This window comes from Mytilus galloprovincialis, chromosome 4 (assembly GCF_965363235.1).
Source record: "Mytilus galloprovincialis chromosome 4, xbMytGall1.hap1.1, whole genome shotgun sequence".
Lineage (NCBI taxonomy): Eukaryota > Metazoa > Mollusca > Bivalvia > Mytilida > Mytilidae > Mytilus > Mytilus galloprovincialis.
This window is the reverse complement of record NC_134841.1, coordinates 16,616,507-16,642,070: the sequence shown is the minus strand read 5'-3', so window position 1 is coordinate 16,642,070 and position 25,564 is coordinate 16,616,507. Positions and strand designations below refer to the sequence as shown.

General features: G+C 32.1%; 1 long non-coding RNA gene across 1 annotated transcript; it reads left to right on the top strand.

Annotated features, from left to right (window-relative positions):
* The first annotated feature begins 22,536 nt into the window (after positions 1 to 22,536).
* Positions 22,537 to 25,208, top strand: LOC143070505 (uncharacterized). The gene is made up of 3 exons (XR_012976555.1): positions 22,537 to 22,590; positions 23,369 to 23,503; positions 25,047 to 25,208. It is a non-coding gene; the product is annotated as an uncharacterized LOC143070505 (long non-coding RNA).
* The last annotated feature ends 356 nt before the right edge of the window (positions 25,209 to 25,564 follow it).

Sequence of the window (25,564 nt, the reverse complement as noted above, 5' to 3'; positions counted from 1 at the left end):
TAAAACAAAATAAATTTAAAAATGGTTTCGACGACAGTTTACTTTGAATACAAAAAACAGTATGTCCGACTATAACTAGACGTATTATGGTTGTATCATGTCAATACACACGGTCCAATGGTCCAACCCAGTCTTGTTACTGTTTGATTCACTACATCCGTGTAACATATACATCTTTCTTTTGAATATACAATAATTTTTGTGTCATAAAGATATGTCCCATTTAATAAGTTATAACAATTAAATCAAAAAGCGACATACGATGTTTCCGTGTGTGGGACATGAACTAAGATTTCTAATTAGTCATAATTGGTTTGCAGTTACCACTCAAAACATACAAATTATAGTATATCACTTGATTTATAAGATTATTACCACTCAAAACATACAAATTATAGTATATCACTTGATTTATAAGATTATTACCACTCAAAACATACAAATTATAGTATATCACTTGATTTATAAGATTATTACCACTCAAAACATACAAATTATAGTATACCACTTGATTTATAAGATTATTACCACTCAAAACATACAAATTATAGTATATCACTTGATTTATAAGATTATTACCACTCAAAACATACAAATTATAGTATACCACTTGATTTATAAGATTATTACCACTCAAAACATACAAATTATAGTATACCACTTGATTTATAAGATTATTACCACTCAAAACATACAAATTATAGTATACCACTTGATTTATAAGATTATTACCACTCAAAACATACAAATTATAGTATATCACTTGATTTATAAGATTATTACCAAGTGTTGTAACGAATTAATGTATTTCCAGTGACTTTAAAAGTCAATATATGGTTTTCGTTTCTGTGTGTGCTGCATTGTCGTTTGGTTTTTGTTGCACTTACGTGTTTCTGTTGTTTTCCTCTTGTAGTTGATGTGTTTCCCTCAGTTTATTTGTAACCCGTATTTGGTTTCTCTCAATCGATTTATGACTTTCGAACAGTGATATTCTACTGTTGTCTTTATTTCAACCGTTACATAACATTTTAAAAATGAATATCAAATACTTAAGAATGAGAAGCAAAAAAAAACATTATCTTCCTGCTTTCGCGAGTGAGAGGACAACCCCCTCTTTACATCTCCATTCAGCCGTTGCACAGTCGTTTGGTTCAATTGTTTTACTACATTGTTATTTTAAACTAATGATAGCAAAGTCAGGATTCTGTCGCGTCAAAACTATTTCCCAACTATGCCACCTTATTTTCTATCGTGGAAATGAATGTCACTTTTGGGAGGAGGCGCTATCAATTTAGGTCCGGAAAACCTATTAATCTATCTTAATGGCATTGTTACGATCATAACATGGGAGTTGTATTGTAAAAGACAAATGTTTCCACCAGCTATAAAACGTCATTCAATGGACTTTGTTCATTGTCTGATTGGTTATCAGTGGGAAATTCCGAAGGTTTAAAAAACAAATCACTAACAAAAATTATATTTAAATATTTCATGGAACAGCAGACTTCAAATTTTCAGAGTTTGAGGACTAATTATTCTATATTACACACAAATTGAATGATTAAAAAAAATATGCATAAAAGATACCGTGACGTGTAAATTAAGTCTGTCGTCAAGGGCTTTCATTTAAAAATAAGAGGGTGTAAGTGTCCGACTTTTCTTTTATTACATTTAATGAATAAAATAATGGATATGCTTAAATTTTATTAAATAGAATGAGTCGGGGAAAATACAGTTATGAAATACATCTCAAGTTTTACATTTGTAATAGTTCTTAGTTGTTTTTGTTTGTTTTTCATAAAGATATTTCATTTGACCATCGTATTTTGATACTGTGAATTTCAATGTAATTATATCAAAATATAGCCGAAATATATTTGATAATAATGTAATCGTGGTAATCTGAAGCGAGATGATGTATGAAACATTTTTGATGCATACGGGTTATTTTTTTTTATCAAAAATACCAGGCTTGACAGAGCAGTCAAGCTAAACACGCCTGAACGTATGAAGGTGTGCCACTTTTCTCTTCTCAAAAATGTTTCCGGGGGAACATGCAATAACTAATGCTTCAAAAAGATAAATCCTGTATCTTCCTGTTGATTTATTAGGTTTAAATTAATGCTTATTGGTTACCGTCCATTGAAACAGATGTAAACAATTCAATTATAACAAATTGGTCACTTTTACCTTCACTATTAAAGAGTTCCATCTTTTAAAAGTTTTGGTTTCAACTGGATATCAACCAGTATGCCCTTAATGCCCGCGTCACACTGTCCCGATTTTTATATACGATGAACACCCGAATGCGAAAATTGTAAGTTCGTACAAAGTTGGTCCCGATCTCGTTAAAATACCAAAAAATGACCGAAGCAAGTACGATGAATAACGAAGTCTATACGATGGTGCCGAAATTATATACGACAGCAAAAGATGGACATAAGAAGGTTAACCAAAGACGGGTATATAAGCTTCATATCTCAGCCGAAGCCTACACGACGGATCACGAAGGCTACACAATTGATTACGAAGGCTACACGATGGATTACGATGATGGTGCGATGGCCATACGATGTATCTTTTTGTCTAATTCTTATAAAACTTAGTTTATTATCCCCTCGCCTACTACACGTAAGTTGCGTGTAGATAAAATTGTTATGGACACTCTAGAACCAAAAGGCTCAAAACTTGGTATGGTGTTACTCGTTAAGAATATCTTAAGCGCTATTGACTTTAAAGTTCAAAGGTCAAGGTCACAGTGGCAGTTGTAATACAAGGCAATATCACCCTTGTGAACACTCTAAAACCAATATGCTTTAAAAGGTTTTAACCACATGTGGTATATTGTTCCTCCTTGTTAAATGATCTGACATTTTTTACGTTCAAGGCCAAAGGTCAAGGTCTTGCAGATGGACTTGTTTTTTCTCCTTGAAATAGCACAATACACAGGAAATTGGTTGCTCATTTTTTTACCTTCGGGTTCTTAAGACAATATTAAAGGTATTTCCAGTTACTGAATGTTTTGGTTGATTTCTAAAAAAACATAGTTTATGTATCAAATATGCATATTCAATTTACCATTTTCTGTATGTGTCATATACAAATATAGTGTCCATATTTGTCCCCAATATGTTACATACGAGGCGATGCCACGCTCGTCATTGCCTTGTTTGAACTGTAAAATGTGTGCAATAGTCTGAATAATCACCCATAATTATGCCGATGTTTACTGATCTATCTCAAAGGTACGGTAATGGGTTCGTTGATCCATTTTATTCAAAAAGAGCTCTTTCCAGGAGAATATCATAATAATATAGACAAAAGGAAGGATGTGGAGAAAGCAACAAATGCGGCAAAATATGACATATAGAAAACAAAATGGTTATGAAGTAAACATTCGTGTGACAACAACTTAGACGATACATAAAAATCAGAATGAAGAAAAAGTTGGTTTGCCTATATACTTGTACCTGCAGTGTTGGTGTACGAGGCGCGTTTATGATTTTCATTGTGTTACTTGATATGAAAAATTGACAAAAATAATATTTTACTTGTAAAAGTAAATCATGAGCCTGTAATAGCTGCTCTTCTTGTTCCATTTGAATTAATAGAAACAACGCTGTCGCCTTTTTTGTCCTCATAGAATCATATGATATGAGCTCCATGTTTTGTGAACGTCTTACGAACTCAATACGAACCCTCAACATCGGATGCACCTTCGGGGATTTTTTAACATGTTAAAAAATTTAGAACCCTTCCCGAAGTTGTCCCTGAAGGCTAGAAAAAGTGGCCGATGGTTCCACGATGGTTAAAGATGGCACCACGAATAGCCCACTCTGGATACGATCAGTCCCGATTTTGAAAATTTCCATAATCGTGTTGCCATCAGCGTAAAAATCGGGACAGTGTGACGCGGGCATAATGATAATCGCGTGTACTTAGTTCGTGACAATATAAGAAGTGAACATGGAAAAGATAAGAAACCATTTATATACTACGACATTAGTTGACAATCTATCACTAACCATTTCGCATACTGTTAGCAAAGTCTCAACCATGAGAACCGCCATTGTTTTCGTTGTTTGCTTAATTGGTAAGTGCAATTTACTTACATGTGACATGTTCTGTTAAGGAACAGGAATGAACTCCGACTTCAGGCCAGGTACACATATTCTTATTAATTCTATTGGACATGTTTCATTGACAACATTAAGTATTCGGAATATATTGTGGTGGTGACTTTCGCCATTTCTGTTCCAATAAATATGATATTTTGAGATTACTTTCCCAAGGTATCAGTTATTTACGTACATATATCATTGGTTATAAGAAGATGTGATATAAGTGCCAATGTGACATCTCTCCATAAAAGTCACAATTTGTAAAAGTAAACCATTTGCCATGAATTATACTAAGCATTTCATACATCTTTGCGCTTTGTTCTCTGCTTGTTAACCTAGAATGTGTTTCCCAAGATCCGTAATCCGTAGTCAATAATGATATTCTTTTACACCAAAGAATGAAGACACTTTTGGGCTTTTGGAACGGATATGATTAATGTAATGATAGAACATAGACACTTTGCATCGGTCAACTGATTCGAAATTGCGACCGTAAATCTGTACAGTTTCCAATGAGCCGCTTTATTGATCTTTTCATATTGTTTTTAAACGGTTGCACTCATTATTGTATAACTTTGAACTTTGATTACAAAAACAATCATTGAACTCTTAAGAATCACCGAAGTAAACACCTTGTACATTTGGTATATTTGAAAATGATGATGGGAGAAAATTACACCGTTTATTTAAGTATTCTTCAAACAATTTTCCATGTCTATAATACATGAACCGAGAACATCATGCTTCCTTCCTGTTTATAATCATAGTACAGCATATTTCTAACAGTTGTGATTATTACAAATTATATTTTTGAATGAAAGAAGAGCACTCAAAGATTTTTTTTACTAAATTGTGTTTTTACAGCATACGTTACCGCAGAGACATGTTCAGGTAACAATAACTTGGACACCCAGTGCTCCCATCTCACTTGTGATCAGGGATGGCATCTGGCCTGTAATAGTGGACAATGTACTTGTGTTCAAAACACCGCAAACAGTAAGTTTTGAAAACTTGATTTAGAAAAAAGAATTCATTTATATGAATACATGTTAACTTTATATTATTATATTTCCTGTCTTGGAATATATGGAATTTCACGTTTTCCTCAATTAAGTCATGTCAGTTTAAAAACGTGAAACAGCAGTCCACAAAATTCTAAAAAAACAACTGTTGAGCATCACGAGTCGAACTACAAACCGGGTTTCAACTATGACGACCGACAGGGTAAAGCCTTTCTGCTTTACCAGGGGGACATTAAGTGTTGATCATGCAAATAAAATCCTGTAATCATCAACCACACATAAATGACAGTAAAAATTGAATAACAACCATTGCAAGGACAAGTACAAAACACAAATGCAGAATTTGTTTCATTCGTATAACTATCTATTGCAACTGTCGAAAAGTAAAACCCATGGCATCAGTACAACAAATATCACACAAACAGCCTAATTTAAACTGGCAAGCATCATCTTCTTGACAATTATAAGTTTTCAATAAGTATTTACCGGTGTATCGATCAATAAAGAAGGATTGTATAACACAAATATTCGCAACCTAAAAAATCAGTCTTACTTTCAATATATTTTCTGAAAAAAAATGACAACCCTCACACACGACATATCTTATCTTTATGTATACAATGGTAGTGGTTGGTTGGCAATGTCATCTATATTTACATTTTTAATTGTACATATTTTTTTCATTAATTTTTTCTCCATTTTTACCACAGGAATCTTATCTGTTTTATTTAAACTTATAACTTGCATTTATCAAACCAGTATGAATATTTTCCCTTGCATCCTATTGTAAATATTATTGAGTTGATTTTAAATCTCGAACTCTTGCCAGTAACTGTAAGCGTTCTTAATATACATTTTAGTCATGCATGTGGGCTGCACATTACTTTGCACTGTTAATTTGCCTCTTAATCTTTGCACTTAAATCTTATAGTTTATATATCTAATTAATTGCAGGTTGCACTACTAAAGCAGAGTGTGATGCAGTAGCTAACTGGGAATGTCCAATGAACCGTCGTCATTGCATTGATGGTACTTGCAGGTGTACCAGATTCTAGTTAACTTGGACCTGGAATAAACAAAATCATTACCGATCATTCACTCATCTTTATCTGTTACCTAACATATTTCGAATTAGAGAACGAATAAAGATGTCACAATTGGTTATGTTTTTCTTTTTCAAATAATTCTTTCCATTGTTGATTTAAAGACTCAGTAAAAGACCAAAATCATACATAATATGGCCTGTATATATATGTCGTTCAGTAAATAACATTGAACAATACTAATGTATGGTATTAAGTAATTACAATAATTTATTTTGAATATGTGTACAATTGATTATTCGACAATATTTTTTTAATAACACAATTAGGTCAAGTCTTTATATAGTTTTGTTCGCATTTTAACTGTGTGTTTTATGAGCAAGATAACATATGAATTCCTTTCTAATTCAATCAAAAAATACTAATGTATGGTATTAAGTAATTACAATAATTTATTTTGGATATGTGTACAATTGATTATTCGAACAATATTTTTTTAATAACAAAATTAGGTCCAGCCTTGATATAGTTTTGTTCGCATTTTAACTGTGTGTTTTATGAGCAAGATAACATATGAATTCCTTTCTAATTCAATAAAAAAAATACTAATGTATGGTATTAAGTAATTACAATAATTTATTTTGGATATGTGTACAATTGATTATTCGACAATATTTTTTTAATAACAAAATTAGGTCCAGCCTTTATATAGTTTTGTTTGCATTTTAACTGTGTGTTTTATGAGCGAGATAACATATGAATTCCTTTCTAATTCAATAAAAAAAATACTAATGTATGGTATTAAGAATTACAATAATTTATTTTGGATATGTGTACAATTGATTATTCGAACAATATTTTTTTAATAACAAAATTAGGTCCAGCCTTGATATAGTTTTGTTCGCATTTTAACTGTGTGTTTTATGAGCAAGATAACATATGAATTCCTTTCTAATTCAATCAAAAAATACTAATGTATGGTATCAAGTAATTACAATAATTTATTTTGGATATGTGTACAATTGATTATTCGAACAATATTTTTTTAATAACAAAATTAGGTCCAGCCTTGATATAGTTTTGTTTGCATTTTAACTGTGTGTTTTATGAGCGAGATAACATATGAATTCCTTTCTAATTCAATAAAAAAAATACTAATGTATGGTATTAAGAATTACAATAATTTATTTTGGATATGTGTACAATTGATTATTCGAACAATATTTTTTTAATAACAAAATTAGGTCCAGCCTTGATATAGTTTTGTTCGCATTTTAACTGTGTGTTTTATGAGCAAGATAACATATGAATTCCTTTCTAATTCAATCAAAAAGTACTAATGTATGGTATTAAGTAATTACAATAATTTATTTTGGATTTGTGTACAATTGATTATTCGAACAATATTTTTTTAATAACAAAATTAGGTCAAACCTTGCTATAGTTTTGTTCGCATTTTAACTGTGTGTTTTATGAGCAAGATAACATATGAATTCCTTTCTAATTCAATCTAATTAAAATATTGATCTCTGATTTTGTTATACTACATACGAGTAGTATAAACAAAATCAGAGATTAATATTTTAATTAGATTGTTTCTAATTTGAACTAACATAGGCAATCCAAGTTTCGTGGCGTGCATTCTTTAGTATTCTTTGATGATTTTGTTTTCTATTGTTCGTCGGTTCGTCTTTTTTTTTCTTTTTTGGCCATGGCGATGCTGGTATATTTTCTACTTTGAGAGTCAATCTAGTATTTTTCGACTCCCTTTTTTACAATTTGAGTATTAATGGTTTTATATCTACACCCCTACTAGTCGCCTTGTTTTTGTACATCTATTTTACATTCATGCAAAAACTTCCCAAAGGCAAACAGGAGAAACATTTGGCAAAGTGCTTTCATTTATCTCTCAGATATATTGCTGGTATCTCAATAAAGCACGTTTCAATGAGTGCTTGCATCTTTTAAATATATCACAGTAAACTTCAAATTAATAATAATGCAGAAAAAAATGTATCCGATTAACATCTTCATCTTTTCCGAATATTGACACATATGGACGACTTTAAACTACAACCGATGATAAAAGTGAAGATTTCAACTTTTCAATTGTCAACTTCCCAGTTATCAGCACTAACATCACTTTGCATTAACATATCAGTTGATACGTTACACTGGTGCATGTTCAAACTATACGAACTTCATTAGCAGGGATGTGATCCTTACATCAAACACAGCCCCTCTACTTGCCGACTTGTTTCTTTATTATTATGAGGCTGACTTCATGCAGGAACTTCTTAGGAAGAAAGATAAGAAGTTAGCTATATCCTTTAACTCTACTTTCCGCTATATAGATGACGTTCTTTCACTCAACAATTCAAAATTTGGTGGCTATGTGGAACGCATCTATCCCATCGAATTGGAGATAAAGGATACTACAGATACAGTTAAGTCGGCTTCATATCTTGACTTACATCTAGAAATTGACAATGAGGGTCGACTGAAAACAAAACTTTACGACAAAAGAGATGATTTCAGCTTTCCAATTGTGAACTTTCCATTTCTAAGTAGCAACATTCCAGCAGCACCTGCATACGGGGTATATATCTCCCAATTGATACGATATTCCCGTGCTTGCATTTCCTATCATGATTTTCTTGATAGAGGGTTACTGCTCACAAGGAAGCTATTAAACCAAGAGTTCCAAATGGTGAAGTTGAAATCATCCCTTCGTACATATTACGGACGCCATTACGAGTTGGTTGACCGTTATGGAACTACAATCCTCTTCCCTTTCATGAATGTGACCTACCGAATTAGACTATTTACCGGATTTGTAATCACATAAGCAACACGACGGGTGCCACATGTGGAGCAGGATCTGCTTACCCTTCCGGAGCACCTGAGATCACCCCTAGTTTTTGGTGGGGTTCATGTTGTTTATTATTTAGTTTTCTATGTTGTGTTATGTGTACTATTGTTTTTCTATTTGTCTTTTTCATTTTTAGCCATGGCGTTGTCAGTTTGTTTTAGATTTATGAGTTTGACTGTCCCTTTGGTATCTTTCGTCCCTCTTTCACATCGACACTTCACAAATTTAACAGTCAACTTCACGAATTGGTCGTCCGATACGACGTGTATGTGTCTAAACCCACTTTAGATACCAGATGAGTTGTCTGATCTGTAAATTTAACGATTGTATACTCTTCCCGATTGTGAAATTTTCATAACGTGTTGATTCGCATGGTGGTTGATGCTTGCATATCAAGAGTTGCTTAACAATTGTCATGTCTTGCATTCTTGTCTTTCTTTTTTTTCTAATGTACATTGTCTTTAGAGTCTCTATATGTCGTTTCTTTGTGAAAATAGTTATTTTATTAATAGTAATTAAGATAAAATAGTGTTCACTGTTGTAACTCTATTTTTGAAAATTTTACCTAATAAAAGATAAAAGAATATGTTGTATGAGTGCTAATGAAACAACTCTCTATTCAAGTATTATTTGTAAAAGTAAACCATTATAGGTCAAAGTATTGTCTATAATATGTTTGTTTTGCTCACACATTGTTGGTACTATAATGGTATTATATGCGACTGCCAAACAAGTGAGAGGTGAAGGTAGCTGTAAAACCAGGTTTAATCTATTATTTTGTACACTAGGAAATGTCCGTACCTAGTCAGAAAATTTCTATTATGTATTTGTTTTTCCATTCATTTAATGAGTTAGAGCTATTGGTTTTACCATATGATAAGGTTCTTCCAAAATATGACAATTGTTTAAATTGATGAATAAGTAGTATCAATCAGAAAACTATTGTTCTGGAAAATAGCCTTGTTTATCGTGTGCCAAAACTACAACCATGGATTCCCTCAAAAGGAATTGATATTGAACAGTTATCAAAGGTAGCAGGCTTTTAAGTTGATACGCCAAAAGCGGGTTTCGTCTACATAAGACTCACCAGTGACGCTCAGATCAAATAAGTTAGAAAGCCAATACAAGTACAAAGTTGAATAGCATTGAGGACCCGAAATTCGAAAACATTGTGCCAAATACGGCTAAGATAATATATTCCTCAGATGACAAAATTCTTAGTATTTCGAATAATTAATACTTTTGCAAACAGTAAAATTATAAAAAAATGACCATATAATTCATATTCATGTCAAAACTGAAGTGCTGACTACTGGGTTGGTGATACCCTCGATGACGAAACGCTAAACAGCAGTGGCATCGATCCAGTGATGTAAATAGTTATCAAAGATAATATGCTTATACTTTGATACGCCAGCCGCACGTCTCGTGTACATACGACTAAACAGTTTCGCTCAGATCAAATAAGCTAAAACAAATACAAAGTTGAAGAGCATTGTAGAACAAAAATTTCAAAATATTTGACACAAACGCAGTGATTAAAACAATGAAAACATTTTCCTAGGGTTATTTGATCTGAGTTAGCTTTGCTTTTAAATATTTTCACGTAATGCAAGTAGACGATTACTAGCAGTTATTTTTTACAAGCGAATGGAAAACATATGCTTTTTTTTAAATCTCCCTTTTCATTGTTGATTTGAAGGTCTAGAGAAGAAATATATATAAGTCATGTTAACGGCAAGTATTGATCCATGAGATCTCACAGCTACTGAAAAATCTTATTCAAAACCAATCATACATTCTAGAGGAATGAAAGAGAGGCAAACAATTTCAAAGGAGCATTCAAACTAAATAATAAAAACAGGTCGAAAATAAACTGACAACGTCATGGCAGCCAAAAGCTAAATGATTTCAACATCAACACTTAGAGCTCTTTGTGAGCAGCTTCCATAAATCGAGGAAATCATGTAGGGAAAATGAATGCTCTTGAATATCATATCAACTGGGAGATATATACTCCATATGCGGGCGCTGATGAAATGTTGCCACAAAAAAGCAGAAAGTTCACAATTTGTAACTTCAATCATCGCCTTTGTCTTGAAATTTTGTTCTGAATTACTCTTGTTGGCAATTGCTAGATGTAAGTAAATATATGATGTAGAACTGAATTTGTTTGTTTTTACAATGATTAAGAACTGGTTTTGTTTGTTTTGACAGTGATTGAAATTAAAACACACTGTTGACTGCTGTATCCTTATTTTTGACAATTTTACCTATTTTGTCTGTTTGTTTTGTTCAAATATAGTTGTCAATATAATGGAATTTAGTGTGACTGTCACAAAAGTGAGAGATGTAGCTAGCTTTAAAGCAAGGTTGAATCCACCATTTTCTACATAAGAAAATGCATGTACTAAGTCAGGAATATGACAATTGTTATCCATTTGTTTGATGTGCCTGAGCTTTTGATTTTGCCTTTTGATCACGGACTGTCCGTTTTGAATTTTCCTCGAAGTTCGGTATTTTTGTTATTTTACTTTTGTATCTGTTATTTGAATTTCGATGACCTTGAGGAGTTCAACATATTAACTATGGAAGGGTTGTGCGCTCACAAACATGTTAGCCTCACAACATTGATTATGTACATATCCCTAGTCAGAAGCCTGCAATGGTTTGATACTAGTAGCCTTTGGTTCATGTCTGTGTCATTTGTTTTTCGTAAATTGTTTCATGAAAAATGTGGCCCTGAGTTTTTTCGTTTGATTTGTTTCACATTTCTAATTTCGGGGCTTTTTAAAGCCTACTATATGGTATTAAATGTGTTAGTTTAACATATTGTTCAAGGATGTATGGTTGCCTATAACTGCTTATATCCACTTCGTTTAATCTCTGGTGGATAATTATTTCCTTATTTGCATATTGAATTGAAGAGTTCAACATGAACTAAAATATATACGTCATATCTGGTTTAATTTACTTGCATTTTAAACCGTTGCTACAAGGTGACTAACAACAAGGGTCTAAGAAAACTGCGATTGTAACAGTTGAATTTATATTGTAATTTTCTGTGTGTTGTACATACATATTATGGTGTGTATATACATATCAAAACCGTTGCGATAGCCATATCGTCTATTCGTTATTTTCTGAAAAAAAGATATGTACTTTATTCAAACTGTTAATTGACTCTCGTCAACTTCGTACTTTAATTGGAACTTTATACTTTAATATTCGAGCATCACTGATAATTTTTACAGACGAAACGCGTATCTGGCATCCAATATATATGCCTGTTGTCTTTGAAGAGTTCTTGTATAGAAATATGAAGGGGGAAAGCATCAATACGGTTTCGATTACCTCTGTTTAGAGGTTTAGCTAGCTTCAACATCAGGTTATACTCTGAATTTTCTTTGGAATATGGCTGTACCAAGTAAAAATATTACAAACGATTCACTCTTTCTGTTTGGTTGAAAAAGTATGCTTTTGTCAGTTTTTATGGACTTCCGCTTCATAAAATCACCTATGAGTTCCGTATTTTTGTTATACTTATGTCCACATTTATTATTTCCAAATATAATAATCTAGTCTACAGATACATACTCATCAGGAGATATTGTATCGTCAAATGTTTCTATGTCAGCCCATATAGTCATAGAAGAATTTTCAAAACTTAAATGAAACTTTTTTCACTGAGTCTCATTTTTAGTCCATTACTAAGTTATTAGAAATATAAAAGGCACGAATTCGCGCTCGACTTCTTTTCTTTGTGTTAGTGAGAAACTTTCGTGCATATAACAGGACTTCAACCGTCAATGATCACGCTTTAATCCAACATAAGAAAGGGAAACTTATTCATGTCTTTTTTTTATACATTTCGTTTTGTTTCTCAACATACCTGTATCAATTGGTTGTTTTTCCTTTCATATCGTTCGGTTTCATTTTTTGAACAGCGGTATACTACTGTTGCCTTTATTAATCGTTTATTTATTGTTTTTTAACATTTAGGAAGCTCATATATTGTATCGTGAAATCTGTTTAGGTTACTTGGTTTAGCAAGACAAGCATTCTATAATACTGAAGAATAAAGTTGTCAGTGATAAGTGTTTTAAAATCTATTCAGGTACTCTAAGGTGCTGTAAATTCGATGAAAATTATTAAAAATCCTTATGGTCTTTTCAAATTTGTACTTGTGTGGCTTTATTACTTTTTTGATCTGATCGCCACTGATGATTTTTATGTAGACGAAACACGCGTCTGGCGTATTTAATAATAGTCCTGGTACCTTTCATAACGTTTTTGAATATAAAAACTATCAAAGACATTTCCATGGTATAAAGTGTTTGACTTATCAATCATTTTATTTTAAAATTTCATATTCAAATCAAGAGGATTGATCTCCAACGTTGTTTCATAAAATGTAGTAGCCAGCGTTATACTTATTTTATATGTTTAGTGGACGTGATTTGGCAGAAAGTCAGATTTGGACTGAACTAACTATGATATACGTCTCGTTTAGACTGGAAATAATTAAGTCAGCGATATTAGAAAACATGTTGCAATGATGAAAAAAGACCAGTTATTCATAAGTTAAAAAGAAACCGACCTTATCATGAAGTTTCACAATTCGTAACCCTCATTACTCTGACAAATAAATTAACTAACCTAAACAAAGGTATATATGTCATTGTTTTGACAGGAATTGACATTTGCCTTGTTACTGTTAACTGTCAAGGTAAAGTAAAATACTTTTTTTTTATTTTGATTCGTGATTTATCTTAACATGTACTGATGACGAGGTTCGTATCGTAATTAACGTGAAGCAGTTACTATTATAGACAAACCGTGACATTTCAATCTATGGGAATGCACGACACAGACTTCCAGTATTTACCAGTAATTCCTTTATAAAGGTTAAAATACTTAAATTTCATTACAATTGTTACATAATAACAATGCAGACTGCAATTGCTTTCTTAGCTGTCTGTCTTTTGGGTGAGTAACGATTTAATACTTGGATGCTTAAGGATGTAAAATCTAAAAAAAAATGTTTGAGTAATATTTAGTTTTCCTCCGAACAGACCTACTAATATAGATACCGTCTCTTGATCAGTTCTTCCCTGCATTCCTGTTAGTTTACAAAATGTCTCGATAACTAAGCAGAACAAAATATCAAATAGGCAAGGATTATAATCACCTTTAAATACTTCCACATTTCTCCACTACATAAGTTTATTTTTCGATTCTCCCCAAGACATTCCTAATGGTCATATTTAGTTCGAATATGTTTCTTTAAAAATTGCCATTGTTATTAATCTGGAATTAATTCGTTTGTTTTCATTGCACTCTTAATTACTTTATTTTCTTCATGTTTTATTGACTCGAACTAAAAACTGGCATCCACGATTCCTTAGAACTTTCATGAGAGACAAAGCCTAACCATCATATACATTTACTTAGGGTTACTTGCATGCTTAATCAGTTTATATTAGTTTCAGTAACTGTCTATTTTGTTTTGTAATTAATTATATTTTCCCCCGCCTATATACCTTTTGAATACTTATTTAAACTCAAAATGTTGCATATAGATTACAGACCCCCACCCCCCAAAAAATAATAAACTAACAAAAATCGTACAAAAATATGGCTATCGGCATTTGGAAAACTTGCGAGTAGAAACATTAATAAAAATTATTAGAGATATTAACATGTACTAGTATGTGCAAATTGCTAAATTATATTCAATCTTTATAAAGAGTAAATCGACTTTGGTATTCTGCTTTCATATTTATGAAAGAATGCATTGTATGTTCTTTCAGTATTGTTTAATATGAAATGATTATTTACAGCTATTGTTACTGGAGAACCATGTACAGGTAACACTAATTTGGACAATCAGTGCTCTCATCTCAATTGTGAATCAGGATGGCATTTAGCCTGTAATAATGGCCAGTGTACTTGTCTTCAAAACACTTCAAACAGTAAGTTGAAACACATCTGATCACTAAAAAAACATTAGTGAAACATTTTTATTAGAACTCTTCATTTATTCACAATAATTTAATAGTGTGAAATGATAATCTGGAATAATTAACACCTTTTCTGGATTGATTTATAAGTGACGTAATTCGCCATTTGAGAAAAGGGCGCGCTGATATTATAAACAATGAGGTAGTTAGGATTACAATTTTCGAGTGAGTATTTAAGGTATACAGGAATTGTTGACAAACATGTATGCGCATGCTATTCTATGTACTATTTACCTTTAAACTTGTTTTATGTTTAATGTTCTTGATCAATATCCATGTACGGATCGGTGAGGGAAAAACTCTTTAACAGAGGGACTTTGTGTCATTTTTCTAGAATAAAAGTAGGCATACAGTCAATTTATAATAATTTCGTCGCCAGAATGTTGTGTAAATATTTTGATATGAGCGTCACTGATGAGTCTTATGTAGACGAAACGCGCGTCTGGCGTAATAAATTATAATCCTAGTACCTTTGTTAACTATTGTGTCCGTCAGTAAACCTTTTTGATTTAAAAATCAAATATTTATTTTATATAGCATGTACTACTAAAGCAGAGTGTGATGCAGTAGCTAACTGGAACTGTCAAATGAACCGTCGTCATTGCATTGATGGCACTTGTAGATGTAGCAGATTTTGATTTGATTAAATTGTTTGTTCACAGAATTTACATATTTTCATTATATCGATTTAACGACTTACAGTGTATCATGTACATACGAATATATAGAACTTCATTTATATAATTAACAAAATCTTTAAAAAAAAATGTTTATCTTGTCAAATTTAGAAAAATACAATAGCGGTGTCGAATCTATATTTAGGGATAGGAACAAATTTGTGTTTTGAATGATTTCAGCGTGTTATCCACAGTAAATTATAAGAAAATTAACGTTTCGTTAATATTTCATGTCAGGTTTATAAGTACCGATCACTAGGGTGGTGATACCCTCTTGCATGATTATTCCACCAGCAATTGCATAGCCCAGTAATTTAACAAAACCCTCATCAAAGATATAAGACTTGAAAAATTGTCACACCAAACAAGTTTTGAGTCCACATAAGAATCATCAGAGGTACTCGAATCCGAGAACAGGTGCAAGACGACATCCGTTACGAAAAAGGAAACAAAATATCAGCAGTTGGAACAAATGATATTAAAGACTTATAAAGGCTATTTAAATTAAACAGATTTTCGAAATAAAAATGTTTTATTTGTATAAATTCTGGTATTCTATCAATTGGAAGGTTTAGTTAGCTATGAAACCAGGTTTAACCCTGTGAATTCAACGGGAATAAATGAGCTCACGAAAAAAGTAATGTATCGGTTAACTCATGTTCTCAGTGGCAAAGCAATGACTACAAGGCTAGTAAAATAAGTTCATATTAATACAAAATAGCATTCCAAAGCTAGCACTAATGAGTTCAGTCATTCAATAAATAAACTTTCTTTTCTATATTTTTATTTAAGATAATACAGTTTCCAATCCGTTTTTCAAGATTTTCGTAAATAAGATATATTAATTGCCGTACTTTTATATTATATTGATAAAGACATAATTAAGGCACAATATGACATGCTCTAACAGAAAAACAATAATATAAACCACTTTTTTTTAACCATACAACTTAAATTTGTTAGGAATAACTGTTTATATGCAAATAATGCATCAGATTGACAAAGTTCATGTTCCTAACATTATTTGGTATCTGCCTGATTCTTAGGCGGACTATACTACTTAAAGATTTGTTTCTATCAAACTGACTTTATTTTTATTATATATGATTACAATTTGAAGTTAAAATAAGTGTGAAACCGGCTGTTAAATCACATGCTGATGTTTACATTGTTAAAACAGGACTATTGCCCACTTAAGTAAAGTGCATATGACCAACACATAATGGTGACGATATCAACACTACGTGTTTTCCGTGTATTAATCACTCATTACGTTTTGTCAGTTATGTACTGAGTATTTTATTTGTACTGCTTTGACTATCATTACCAGCACTAATTAGCAAAATATAATAAACTGAATATAACACGCTATTTATCATCTCTCAAAGTGTTATTTTATGTTACATACAAGTTATGATGGTATGATACTAAACCCCTAACGGGAAGGATTGTGCCTGATGTTCATATGATGAAATCATAATCTTTCAGTCAGTTTAATTGAAGTCTGAAGCTGGCATGTCAGTTAACTGCTAGTAGTCTGTTGTTATTTATGTATTATTGTCATTTTGTTTATTTTCTTTGGTTACATCTCCTGACATCAGACTCGGACTTCTCTTGAACTGAATTTTAATGTGCGTATTGTTATGCGTTTACTTTTCTACATTGGTTAGAGGTATAGGGGGAGGGTTGAGATCTCACAAATATGTTTAACCCCGCCGCATTTTTGCGCCTATCCCAATTCAGGAGCCTCTGGCCTTTGTTAGTCTTGTATTATTTTAATTTTAGTTTCTTGTGTACAATTTGGAGTTTAGTATGGCGTTCATTATCACTGGACTAGTATATATTTGTTTAGGGGCCAGCTGAAGGACGCCTCCGGGTGTGGGAATTTCTCGCTACATTGAAGACCTGTTGGTGACCCTCTGCTGTTGTTTTTTTTTGGTCGGGTTGTTGTCTCTTTGACACATTCCCCATTTCCATTCTTAATTTTAATTTTACTTGTGTATTTTGAACTAAAAATTAAAAGATAAGGAGATATAGAATGTAAGTTAGTGAGACATCTGTTTACCATTAACTGACGGGCAATGGTGTGAGCAACTACATATCTTAAAAAATATCCTATACAACATATTAAGCTATAAAAGGACCCAGGATGACAAAATATTGACAATGCAAAAGTTAAATAAAACTCAACCAATTATTTTGTGATATATACTTCATTTGCAGGTCGTACAACATAGAAAGGACTAGTTCATTGTTGTATTATTGAAAAACATATTATGTCATCAACCTTACTTCTAGATCAACACTTATTGTCCATATGACATTTAAGACAAAAATGATGGAGAACTGTATCTGGAGTATCATTTATTTCTGTTTCAACGGGATAGATACGATCACCATAGTGAATACAATTTGAATTCGTATGTGACCTTGACATCGTCTAGCTAAATTGTGGAACGTGACGTCAAACAGTAAAATCACTAGCATAACTCAGAGGAAAAATCAAATAGGAAAGTCTCTTACTAAATGCCACAATCAAAAGCTCAAACACATCAAAAGAAAGGAAAGCGACTGTAAAATTCCTGACTTCTTACAGGCATTTTCTTCTGTCGAAAATGGTGGATAAAACCTGGGTCAATATCTAGCTAAACCTCTCACGTATATGAAAGTCGCATACAATTATATCATATTGACAACAATGTATGAAAGAAACCAGACGTAATATGTTAGCATGTAAAAAAACAAGGATACAACAGTCAACATTATGTTATAATCTTCATTACTATAACAACATTAAGCAGATTAACACCCATACTCCTATGGAGAAATTTTAAAAATTACCTTTTTGCACCTGGCCTAATCACTCTTTCCAAATTAAAATAGAAGTAAAATCACAAAAATACTGAATTCCGAGGAACATTCAAAACGGAAAGTTCCTAATCAAATTGCAAAGTCAAAGCTCATACACATCAAATAAATCGATAACAACTGTCATATGCCTGCTTTGGGACAGACAGTTTCTTATGTAGAAAATGGTGGATTAAACCTGGTTTTATAGCTAGGTAAACCTCTCACTTGTATGTCATTCGCATCAAATACCATTGTATTGACAACGATGCGTGAACAAAACAGACAGACCTTATAGGAAAACATGTCAAATATAGGGGAACAGAAACCAACATTGTGTTATAATTTTAATCACTATCACTTTTTTTTGTAACAAGGAAGCACAAAAGGCATCTAGACAAAGCACTTTAGCATAAATGACAGAAAAACATACACAAATTTACAATAGCACAAAATCAGTAAAAATAAAAAAAGTTAAAGTTTATTTCAGCTCTCTTCTTTCAGTTCAACCCCTTTAAAACTAAGGAATGTATGAGAAGGAGAAACAAAAAGAAAAATACATGTACACTTTAAATGATGAAGGGAACTTTAGTCGTGGCAACGAAATACAGGATTATTAATTGTGGTCATGGGCCATTTGCGTCATGTATGTGCATATGTATGTATGCAATCAGTATTTTCCATGGTTGTTGATATATTTTTGAAGAAAACGAAAAGTGTATATACATGGCAACAACCTGCATGTATATGCTATAGAACATTGCAAAAATAGAAGGCGAAAATATCACACGTTTTCAAAAGTTTAGTCAAAAGTAGAATTGCTATCCCTTAGTATGATATCTTTTCTGAACCTGTTAACTTATATCTATCAAGATATAAAATAAAAAAATCATATGTCTTTCGTCTTATTGTCGTGTAAAAAGTGTTTGTAATCATCACAAAAATTTCTGAAGCTGTGGCCGTCTTGCAATGAAAAATAAAGACAACGGTAATATACCGCTGTTCGAAATTCATAAATTGATTGAGAAAAAAAAACAAATCCTTAAAAAAAAAGAAAAACCAAAACTGAGGGACACTCATCAAATATAAGGAGAAAACTACGAGTCAACAGAAAAAACAACATTAAAGTGTGACACACACAGAACTATAATATATAACAATGGCCATTTTCCTGACTTGGAACAGGACATTTAAATAATAAAAAAAATGGTGGGTTGAACCTGGTTTTGTGGCATGCCAATAGTTATCAAAGGTACCAGGATTATTATTTAATACGCCAGACGCGCGTTTCGTCTACACAAGACTCATCAGCGACGATCATACCAAAATAGTTATAAAGCCAAACATGTACAAAGTTGAGGAGCATTGCGGACCCAAAATTCCAAAAAGTTGTGCCAATTACGGCTAAGGTAATCTATTCCTGGGATAAGAAAATCTTTAGTTTTTCGAAAAATCAAAGTTTGTAGCAGGAAATTTATAAAAATGACAATATAATTTATATTCATGTCAACACCGAAGTGCTGACTACTGGGCTTGTGATGCCAAACCTCCCGCTTTTATGGTAATGTTCAAAATAACATTAAAATGACATTGTTACACGAAAATACGGACTTTAAATTCTTATAAACCTATTTTGAAGACCAACAAGTCAATAAGTGTCTAAAAATTCATTTCATTGGGCAACAACTATCATAATTGAAGAATTCATAGTTTTCAATGTTGTGATTTGAGAACTGTTGTTTGTCTGTTGGTCGCTTTTTGTTTTTTTAGCCATGACTAATCAGTTTATTTTCTACTTATGAGTTTGAAGGTCCCTTTCGTATCTTTTGCCTCTCTTTTAAACGAGATATTTGTATAGGGGTTTCCTTTTTATTATATCATTTGGACTTATTCGTTCCATTTGTGTTTAGTGAAGAGTAAAGCATAGGTTTGTAAAAGGTATGAAAATAAAAAAAATATTTTAGACTATTGCGAGATTAGAATATTTGGTTGTACGTAAACTCATAAAAAACACCAGGATTAGAATTCTATATTTGCGCCAGATGCGCGTTTCGTCAACAAAAGTATCATCAGTGACGACCATTTAAAGAGTTTAGAAGGCCAAATATGCTCGTGCGTCCGATGCGCTTTTTTATTTAATCATCAGAAACGCTCAGTCATCAACATTTAAAGCCAAGGCTGTTTAAAAACTCAGAATCTTTAGAACCTATAAAAACAAGCGAAACCCAAAAGCTCTGCGAAATGCCGCTAAATAAACACATCATAGATATCAGATCTAAAATTGTGTAACCAGACGCCCGTTTCGTCTACACAAGACTCATTAGTGACACTCAAAAGAAAAAAAAAAGGCAACAGTAGTATACCGCTGTTCAAAACTCATAAATCCATGGACAAAAAACAAAATCGGGGTAACAAACTAAAACTAAGGGAAACGCATTAAATATAAGAGGAGAACAACGACACAACATTAAAATGTAACACACACAGAAACGGACTCAGTATCAGACAAAATCCTATGAGAATAACAAATATAACATCAAAAGCAAATAGATGAATTTGGTATAGATAATTACCGTGACACGTCTTATAGTGAATTCACACTCAAAAATAAGAAAAAACAAACGGCACAGCGGAAACACAACGTTAAAATGTAACACACACAGAAACGAACTATAAAATAACAATGGTCATATTCTTGACTTGGTACAGGACATTTTTAAAGGGAAAAATGGTGGGTTGAACCTGGTTTTGTCTAATGCCAAACCTCCCTCTTTTATGGCCATGTGAAATATAACATTAAAATGACAACACAACATTACAGGTCTACAATATAAATAAATAGGAGAACATAATTGACAAAGAAACACACGAATAATAGCATAGAAAATGCAACAAGTTTAAAATTTTAATACGCCAGAAGTTCATTTTGTCCACATAAGACTTACTAGTGACGCCCAGATACAAAAGTTTGAAAGCCGAAACAAGTACAAAGTTGAATTGGAGGTGGAACCTCAGTTTAGTAGTAATTTATCAACGGGGAATTCACGTATATATGCTAAAAATCATGTTAGCCCTGAATCAAATACTACTAAACTGATGATACTCTCAGATTCTAATAGTCCACCATCAGAGATATCCACCCAGAGCTAATAAATGAAATTAACATTTTATCATTTATTTCTTCACCAATTTCTTGTAACAGAGATTTTTGATAAAATGTCATTACTCGACCCAACTAACCTATCTGAACGTGTCTCGGCCTACATCATTGAAGCATGGCGAAAGGGGAGTATAGACTGCATAATTTTTTGTGCTCGTTGAATACAATGTTTTGTTGGAATCGACTTTTTTTTTAAATTGACCCAACCTGCTTTCCTAAATCTATACATGCTTTGTTATTCCAAGATGAACGTATTGACAAAACCTTATTCAGGAATGATTAAATCAGTTACGTGTAATCAAATGCGCACATCATATATTAATTGTTACTTTGTCATTTTACTTGACCCCTATATTTATTTCACTTTAAAGGGCAAAAACATAAATCTATCCAGTCGAAGATACGTCTAAATAGATGATAACAAATTTGAAGAGAATATTCTTAATTTTGTGAATATTATAAACTATTTGTCACTTAACCCTAAGCAATTCAATTAGGAATCAATCAAATAAACATTTCTATAAATGCATCAACTACCTACAAGCACTAAGAAATTCTAACTTGGCATTATGTGAAATTTGAAATGGGATAATTCTAATTTCAATCTGTTTTATCTACAATATCTAATACATCACACCTTCCGACCGTCCTAAATGTGAAACAATAGTTCTTTTAGGTCTAACGTGAGGACTTTATCTATTTCAATGCACGCACAGAATACAATTTTGTCGTATATAAACTTAACCCATGTCAAGCATAATAAGTTGCTACGTGAAAGATAAACCATGAAGATTATAATTGCTTTCCTTGTTGTCTGTATTATGGGTAAGCCAAAAGATAACGTTGATATAAAGAGTTTTGTATTATTGCCGTTTGCGTGTATTTAAGTATATAGTCTATGCCATCTAGTTGCAAAAGTATTGAGTACCTAAATAAAATAAACATATTATATGTGTACCCATCTTCAATTTTGTTCCTTTGGAAATGCTAGTCCTTTTTTTGTCAATGCATACATTCCTTACAAATTTAGCTTTATGTCATTTAAAAGTTTAGTTTTGCATAGTCTTTTTATGCAGTTTAGAAACTACTGGGGTTAATTATGTGGTATTGCATGTTATATTGCAATTATTTTGGTTAAGGAATTGGAATTTTGCAACAAAAACAAACGGTGCCTTAATAATCATACTTTAACCAGGAATAAAATAAATATTCAGTTCAAACGACTTTTGCACTTTTTGTTTATAAATTAGATTGGCACTATGTTGAAAAGATATAAGGTTAACTTTATTTAAAATAAAAGGGCCAAACTACAACTCTTATAATTTTCCCTCCTTATACTATTATATTAGATATTTATCAGACTTCTCCACCCTACATACTTTGTTTTTCAAATTGCAGTCATAAATCTACAATAACAGACTAAGTATTTCTATGTTTATGATTTTACTGTCGCCACAAATCGTAAAACTAATGCTTTTGGTTTCATATGGAATAAAGATTTTATTAACTTGACTTCGACAAGGTTTGTTTCCAGGGTTAATTGAAAGATAAAAGTACAAGCAGAGACGACAATTGTTTTAATTCTTTATATTTGCATATCTAGGTTACAGCCGCTGTTAGGATTGTCCAACTAATAATCCTGATCGGGAATGTGGACACGTAACATGTGAAAATAATTGGCATAAGGCATGTGTATCAAACACGTGTACCTGTCTACACAGCTCTGACGGGGGACAAGGTAAGAAGGATTATCAATATGACACACTAAATAATATTATTTCATAAAGATGACCAATATCAAATAATAATAAAGTTCTTTTTCCCTCAAATCAACTCGGACGGTTTCTTTTTTGTATTTCAATATGGTATTGAATCATTCGTTTTCTTAAAAAACATCCGCCATAAATCTGTTATGGGTTGGTTGATTTTTGTTTAAGGCAAACAGTTTCTTATATTTTAATAAGAACAATAACAATGTTTCCAATAACATACAGGAACAAGTTAAGTTTTCTAGAAATTAACAATTTATTGAAAGTAAGATAACTGTCTCAATAGGTAACGGTGGAGGTTTCTGAGAACGTAAATTAACCAAACGACATTTTGTGCATGTCCCCTTCATTGAACAAGTGTTGTTTGTGTGTATATCTTTGTATTTGGACGTCTGTTTTATTCACAGAGGAGATAGCTAGTGGTTGTTGTTGTCTGAAGTATTATAAACTATATTTTGGTGGTTTATATTGTCCTCTTTTCTTTTGTGTTCCGGATTACATGTTATTCCATAGATTCCAAACACAAACTCTTCAAAGACATTAGGCTTATTGTTTATTTTTTTTCTCCATTTAATGGTTTATTTTTTCCACATTTGTTGCTACACACTCAAAGTAACTGTATATTTCCATCAAATATATAAAAAAATGTTTGGTTGTACAAATTAATATGATTTTTTAATAAAAATGCATATTTTTAATAATTAAAATACAATCCTTTTCAAAATACAAAATATCTAACAAGTCAAGAATATGTTGGTGTGAGATTTGATTTTGCCAGTTGATTAGGGTCTTTCCGTTTCCGTTTTTTGTGATTTAACTTTTTTTTACATACATATATGGCATCCACTATGATTTATGTCATAATCAATACTTGTATATCGACTTTTGATTCCGTTCGATTGATAATAGTAGTCATGAAATTAAGAGATGCAAGAACAAATCTATATATTGTACCTTAAGCGTAATGGTTATTTTGTATGATGTTATAAGATTTTTACACTTTGACTTTTGAAAAATGCCTACGAGGAGAAAATCATAATGTCTCAATCAGAATGAAATTGTAGAAAATCAATTTGTTATTCGTTGATAAACGAAGGCGAGCCCTCTTTTGTGTTCAAATCCTGAAGTTTGCATATGCAAACATGATCGGCAGTTGACAGCAAGCAAACACAATTTTGAAACCATTCAACCAATTTGTTTTGCATATGTTAGCATGTTCTAAAAGTTTGAATTTCAGAATATTGTAGTCAAATTTACAATAAAACACAAAGGACGTTACATGAAAAGCACAGAGGTTCATCCTGTCTACGTACCCGGTTTTGTTACCTTTGGAGATTTCCTCAGTTGTAGTTTGATACCGTGAGTTGTCTTCTCTGGTCGAGTTATTAGTTAGAACATAGGTAAATGAACTCTTCATAGAAACGACTGTTGACTATACATACTTTTGATGTAAACACAACTGTTTAACAATTACAAAAATAAGCCTAATCTTTTTTTAATGATTTCTTACAGAATGCACAACCAAAGCCGAGTGTGACGCCATAAATGGTTGGTCCTGTTCAAACTCACGACGACATTGTATAGATGGCAGATGTCGTTGTTCTAGATTTTAGATACTACGCCATTTACTTACTTGGCAGCTGCTTATTCTTTTATAATAAAATTACAAAACAATATATCCATTTTTATTTTATTTTCCTATGTAAAGAACGGAGGGTTACCATATACGAACCAATCAGCAGAGATAACATATGAATTAGAATTTACAATTATATATGTCTTGTTGGATAAGAACTTTAGGCACTGGCTGTTTGTTAATCCAACAGAGCTTATTGGGGGTCCATACTTGAAAAATATATACCCCTTTTGAGAATGTTACAGTGTATCCAAGTGCTCTATAGAGTATGATACTTTTCAATATTCTACCTTTAATTAAAGAAGCAGATGTTGGTCGTTTGATTTGAGAAAGTTGTCCGCGAACAAGTTAAAATTAGTCCGACAGAAAATTTATAAGTTACAAATATTTCAAA